The sequence below is a fragment of the Lactuca saligna genome, chromosome 4, assembly GCF_052625555.1.
Source record: "Lactuca saligna cultivar CGN05327 chromosome 4, ASM5262555v1, whole genome shotgun sequence".
NCBI classification, from domain to species: Eukaryota; Viridiplantae; Streptophyta; class Magnoliopsida; order Asterales; family Asteraceae; genus Lactuca; species Lactuca saligna.
The window spans coordinates 31,976,648-31,983,484 of NC_136420.1; positions in this window are offsets into that span (position 1 = coordinate 31,976,648).

Genomic DNA, 6,837 nt, shown 5'->3' on the forward strand with positions numbered 1-6,837 from the left:
TAAAGTGATATCAATTTGTATATTTTATATTTAAGAGAGATCTAAAACAATATCATTTTTTGATATGATATCTACACAGTAGTACCTTTTCATAATCAATCAAATAAATATGCAGACTCCAACAACACCAACAGTTGCGTCGAAAATCTTATTAGAACAATCAAACAAACATAAATGATGGTTAATTTATAATCTTAAGTTGTGAAATTTCAAAATGAGAGTAATATGAGAAAAATGTATTTTCGATTTTCTTTTTATTGGAATTCCAATTCAACGGTTTTTTCACATCAGAGGTCTCTTAACAATATTTAAAGAGTGAAAAAAATCTAAATTTTTTTCCTTAGTTTATTTGATCAAATAAAAAAAACTTTTAGATTGTTTAATCATAGACAAATCACAAATCACCAAAAAAAAATATATAATAAAATAAATATATAAAACAATGGAACTATCATTGGTTTTTTTTAATTCATCTTAAAGGAATGCTGGTAAATTGATCATTTACCGATCGGGGTCTGATCGATCCTATTTTTTCTTTATCGGATGTTAGGTAAGGGTTAATTTTATTGTAGAGTCGTATGCAATGCACAATGTCTATACGGTTGTATTCTATCTTTTTGCTTATTATTTTATCTTAAAAAAGTATAAAAATTAGAAAAGTGTAAACATTTCTTATCAATTGGGATATTCTTTTATACCCATTTCGTTAAGGACAAGAACGACAAACATCATATCATTGGAAACGACGCAATCACGTGCGGCGCACGTCCGTATATAATCATAAATCATGTGCAACAAACGTTCATAGAACTCCATTTAAGTGAGGTTTTTTTGTTTTTGGATTTTTACGGTTTTTTAAAATTATTTTAATTATTTATTTTTTTTTTTGCCTTTTAATTTTTTTCATTATTTTAATTTTTCTTTATCTTTATGACTTTTTAATGTTTTTAGTACATATTTGAAGGGGTTTTTTTTGTTTTGTATTGTTTTTTTTTTTTTTTTTTGTTACTTTTTTTTAGATTTCTTAATTTAAGATCGGTTGGGATTTTGATGTTTAACAATTATAAAATTTTCGAACCGTAGTAGATTAAACATCATAATATTTTTGGATCACAATATACATTTTTTTATCAAATCAATTTGAATCATATATTTTGGATCATGTCATTTTTTGGTCGTATGATTTTAGATCATAACTTGTACCAAAATGTATGGGTCATATAAATGGATTCCCATTTGTTATAGCTTGAAAGGTAGAAAATGAAAATAGAAAAAAAAAATGATAATGTGGTACCTATATGTCATGTAGGTTGGATGAGTTTGTTTAGATGGAAAGCATGAACTATCTTCGTCCTAATAGACTTTAATTGGCCCCTTATTGCTAAACAAGTAGCAATATAAAATACCTAATTGGATGGAATGTTCTATAAACAGTTGTGAAGTATATATTAGACTTTCCTAAATTGTATTATTTATTTTTTTGTATTCTGTCACTACATTTCCCTATTTCTCTAGGAGTGTATGTGTAAATCTTTTTCATATTTAATTGATATACTCTCCACCGTTTTGGGCATGGTGAGTTTCACTATTATGGTATCACTCGCCTAATATGATCCTACCTTTCTTTAACACTTGAGGTGGGTAAGTTTCACATTTAATCTTTATTTTAAAAGTTGGCAATTTGGTCCTTTTGGCTAGTACACAAGGCATACTTTATGAGTACGCTTGGCGTACTAGCTGAAATTTGAATGTGGGCATCAACCACGTATGTTGGGCGTATGTGAGTTACGCTGAGCGTAAGCGGGCCAGAGACAAACCCTAATTTTTAGGGTTTGTGTCCTATTTAAGCATCATTAACCCACCTCCTGTATATTTTAGACCAGTCTCAATATCTTCAAACCCTAATTTTGTCCCTTAGCCTTTGTGTGGTGCTTTTGAGCTCTTGTGAAGCATTTTTTTGTGTGTTTTGTGCATATTGAAAAGGGACGGAGAAGATTGAAGACTTATCCTTTGGAGAAGAGCTTAGAGATCCAACTTTAGCTTCTCCATTTTGTGGCTTTTAAGGTATAAAGTCCAAAACTTGATAACTCATTAATAGATCTTCTTTTGGGCTTATTTATGGTCATTTTGGTCCCTTTTGGTTAGTCCTTGTGATCTAATGTCGTTTTTGGAGTCTAACAATGTTAGATATAGACATATTAAGGGTTCCTTAAGCATACATATGCAAACTTTATGGTGTTTATGGACTCATGCATCTGTTAAGACCATTGGTTAAGCTATTTTGAGCTCTAGACCCTATTAAGCCATGCATGCACGTAAAGTGGGAAACTTTGCATGATAAATAATCTTTTAGGACAAGATCTGAGAGTATAGATTAGGAGAAGAATGGATTAAGCACTTATTTGTAACATCCTGAAAAGAGGCATAGTTCTCTGACCTTAATCTTTTATGTATTTGTCAAGACTAGTCCCTATTGAGAAAAGGTGGCAATTGAGTACGCAGGGCGTATGCATGTCTACATGTAGTGTACTCATGTACTATGTATGAGCACGGAGGCCACTTAGTATGCTGGGCGTACCAGAAGGTATATTGGGCATACTAGGCGCATAGTAAAACCCTAATGCGCTTGTGTGCCCCTATTTAAGGAACATGATGACCTCATTTCCAGCCTCCAACCTCTCTCAAACCCTAATTTCATATTCCTAGCTTGTGTGAGTGTTTGTGGCTCATTTGAGTGTTCTTGTGAAGCTTTTGGTGAAGAAGGAGCCTTGAAGGAAGGATAGCTTGAGCTTCTAGCACTTGGATCTAAACTCTACTCTTGTTGGTGCATCTTCCAGAGGCATCAAGTTTGAAACTTGCTCATTGTTGCGTTAGTTCATGTTTTGGGTCCATTTTTAGGGCTTTATGTCCCAAGTTTGGAGATTTGTGAGTTTGGTAAACTCCAGAGCAAATCTCTTGTCCATTTAAGTGTATTTGGTTGTCTAGATTCATAAAAATAGGAACTTGATCATCTAAACCTCTCCATGTATGAGTTATGTGGACTTTTGTGTTGAGAAGGTTAGACTTTGTGAGTTTGGGACTTATTCAGCCATGCTAAGGCATAAAGTCCACGACTTTATGAAGTAACAAGCCTTATTCAGCTCAGATATGTAGTTATGGCATTTGTCTTAACGGATTAAGACCAAGTGAAGTGTGGAGAGGAAATATGAAGTGTACGTCGTGATTACTCCCAGCTACGCCCAACATAGCGCTGAGACCCCCCGATGCATACATGGTTGGTTGTACCCCCAGCATAGAGGGTTGTACGCCTAACGTACTCGTTGTGTGTTGGCTTTTGTTGACTTTTCAGCTTTTGGTCAATTTGTGGACCTTTGGCCAAGGAGAAAAAAATGGCCTTTTTACCCTCCTGAGATTTTGTAGAGAGACTCGGTCTAGCATTTTGAGGTTATTAGTATTAATTATTAACTGCGCTGAGACCCCCCGATGCATACATGGTTGGTTGTACCCCCAGCATAGAGGGTTGTACGCCTAACGTACTCGTTGGGTGTTGGCTTTTGTTGACTTTTCAGCTTTTGGTCAATTTGTGGACCTTTGGCCAAGGAGGAAAAAATGGCCTTTTTACCCTCCTGAGATTTTGTAGAGAGACTCGGTCTAGCATTTTGAGGTTATTAGTATTAATTATTAATTAGAGTTGAATGTGACATAATTAAGTGGAGTCTAGATCGGCAGTTCGGGTGCGAGATTGACGACTTTCCAACGAGAGGTGAGTCTTCTCATTATACTTATATGCATGGTAACTTTTTTTTGACTGGAGGGTCTTATTCATGTTATGGACCGGAGGGTCTTAATTGTATTACTGACCGGAGGATCTTCTCTGTTTATGTGTTATTATGTATTCTATCTTTGTGACTTATGATGTTATATTATTTTGTATATCTATTGAGATATGACCGGAAGGTCCACACCGAGACATGAGACTAGAGTGTCTTTCCTCAGACACATGATCGGAGGGTCCTTATATAGGTTTAGCTGCGAGAGGCTAATTATATGTGTATATGGTATTTTGGGGAACTCACTAAGCTTTGTGCTTACAATGTTGATTAAATGTGCTTCAGGTACATCACAAGATCGCAGGAAGGCACTGGTGTGATTATACACACCAACCTGATGATTAGGGTTGATGTGGATTCTCATATACTTGACCTTGTTTCATGATATTTTGTATTTTACAATTACATTTTGGCATGGGTTGATGCTATGAACTATGTTTTGAGAAATTTAAAAATGAAATTTTTGTTTGAAAATTTTACCTATTATATTATTTGTTGAGGATGGACAACTTATGAATACACTAGGCGTACCAAACCGGTACGCTACACGTCCTTGCCCTAGGATGTGTACGTTGAGCATACGATCTGAGTACGCCCCGTGTACTCAGCAGATGGGCTTCAGATGTTCGGGCTTCTAGGTTTTGGGTCAAGTTTGGACTTTAGGTGCATAGCGACTTGTTGGGCCATCAAGTTCATTTTGGGGTGATGTTTTATTTTTGGGTTCACTTAGTTGAAGGCCTACAAAGGGGACCTGGGCCCAATCTGGAAAATTGGGCCATAATTGGGCTTTAGGTGACTATTTTGGAATTGGGCCTTTTAGTATAGTTGGTTTGGGCCTTGGTCTTAAACCAGGCTAGGTAAAGGGTAAAATGGTATTTTCACCCTAATTTAGACTGGAGGTTATGGATTGGAATCCAAATATTAATTAATGTTATTTAATGACAACGTGGGTATTTTCGTACCACCAGCTAGAGATTTATCTGTGAGATTCAACAGTCTGAGGTGAGTCTTCCTCATTGTGTTTAGCGGGTCGAAGGCACCAATGTCATCCCATGGTTTATTATGTTAGTATGCTAGATGTATGCGTGACTCTTGCATGTGTAGTGGGCGGGGCCCAATGTGTGACATCCCCATTTCCACGGCTAGAAAAGACTGACTTTGTTTATGCTTTGTTTAAAAATCAGAGTAACATTTTAAATAAAAGTGTTGTGGAATTTGTTCGCAGTAAAACATGATAAATACGTTATCAAAGCATTTTCGAAGAAAAATATTTTTATTCATTTTAAAACATTTGGGATATCATCGTTAATACAGAAACATAAGCATAAACATAACTTACATTAATTATCACTAGTGATTTATATCTCCTTAATCTCTTAGTGTAATGTGACTTCATATCAATACCTGTGATATAAATAAACTGAGTGGGTCAGGTTGGGAAACCTAGTGAGTACATAGGTTTTTCAACCCACAATAATATAATTATTATGTTTAATCATCAAATAGTTAACCCAATTACCCATCCCCATAATCTTCTTTACTCTTAAGGATCTACCCTAAGAATCAGCTATTTCTCATTCATTCGTTCCTAAGGACTATCCTAAGGAATAGGTATGGAGTTCTTCATTGTCAATGACACAACTGTCAAGCATAGCTGCTAGTTCTATCACTTAGGTGTAGCTGCCAGAATTGTGACATTCTCTATGAGGCGCAACTGCCGGTATTGTCCTTCGAGCACAACTGCTAAGGTTATTTTGTTTATTGACAGTATCGTTTTCTAGACTCCACTTGCAATACATGTCCACTTGCAATACCTACTAGTTGCGAGCCTGCTAGTGTTCCATTGGACTGTCTAGAATAGTCCGTGGTTGTCATCCATACTCTACTAGATGATGGGGCCAGCATTTGGGAACAAGGATTCTCACATCATCCACCTCTCACCCTTACCTCATGGTCTATATCTCCTCTCAACGCATCATCCAACTTATATTTCATCTATCCATGTTTTACCCAACATATTATGTAGATATAAATACATATATAGTTTAAATCATATACAACTTGTATAAAATAATTCATCCAGCATAGATAGCAAGTATACAAATAATATGCACACATAGCACATATTTTATACAAAATACTACATATCTATGTGTATGATGAAATGAACCATGCACTCACTTGAAAAGGTGGTGACTCGACACTCAGACAACACTTCGTTACTCTTAACACAATTTTCCTTTGACAAAACATAGTATCATTACCACTAAAGTTTAGTCTAATATTCACCGAGACTAATTAATAGTCTTGCTATTATTACTATTACATAAGCATGAAACAATATTTCTCAACCACTATATACAGACAGGGGCCTGACATAAAATACTGGAGGGCAGGACCGAACAAGTCAGATGCTTCTAACCTGAACAATAATTACGATACTTCTATTGATCGCTTCGATTATCTTTCACTTCAATCTTCTGACTTAAGCCAGATGCTACATTGATCTTGGTTCTTTCAACCACATAATATAATCATCTTAGTCAGACTCAATTTGATATGGACACTAGGCCCGAAACAACAATCATCTTCTTAATCATTACCGAACCGATAGTAACGACATACTTGAATAAAACGAAATCAATTACTAGCTTCTTGGTAATCTTGTGACTTTCCCTGATCCAAGAGTGAGGCCTATGCTTTCGGTAGTATAAGCCTCTACTACCTTTCACACCTACTCATACTCATCCCAAGTATTGTCTCGCAGTTTTCCAAGTCGTCATACAAGAAAATCACATAACAACTTAACACCCCAGATAACAAAACAAAGGCTTTATATTATTCATTGAAACGGTAACATAGGTTTTCAAGTTCACCCTAGACTATGCCTCTAATAGGCTACACCATACGATACTATCCACACAGCTACTGTGTAACTCGATCTTTGGATATGAAGTCCTCATCCTTGATTCCTCGCGTTGTTTTATGCTTTGTCGAGGATCATGTT